The 290-nt window shown below is 31.7% G+C and overlaps 1 protein-coding gene across 1 annotated transcript in view; it reads left to right on the top strand.

Annotated features, from left to right (window-relative positions):
• The window catches only part of LOC119586014, a 21,958-nt gene that overhangs the window by 6,055 nt on the left and 15,613 nt on the right, over positions 1 to 290 (top strand). The window lies entirely within an intron of this gene.

Raw genomic sequence — 290 nt, 5'->3', positions numbered from 1 at the left:
GCTTGGTATGCGTAGTTAAGTCTTTGGTTCAGCTCAGCGCATTACCTTATATGATTTTTGTCTCATGCAATACAAATATCATTACGGAAGTTCTCAGATAATGAAACGAAAGTAGACAATCTCCCTAGATTTATCAATGTTATATTAATACGTACAAAAGCATTTGCCATTTTTTTAACTGGTAAATTCAAAGCCAAATTACCTGTGATAAAATATAAGGAAGAACACTATCATTGTTATGTTGTCGTTGCAATAACAATTGTAAGGATTTGCAAGAATTATATAACTCG

Source organism: Penaeus monodon, chromosome 20, assembly GCF_015228065.2.
Source record: "Penaeus monodon isolate SGIC_2016 chromosome 20, NSTDA_Pmon_1, whole genome shotgun sequence".
Classification (NCBI taxonomy): Eukaryota; Metazoa; Arthropoda; class Malacostraca; order Decapoda; family Penaeidae; genus Penaeus; species Penaeus monodon.
Note: the sequence above shows the minus strand (reverse complement) of the source record. Positions and strands in the feature narration are given on the sequence as shown.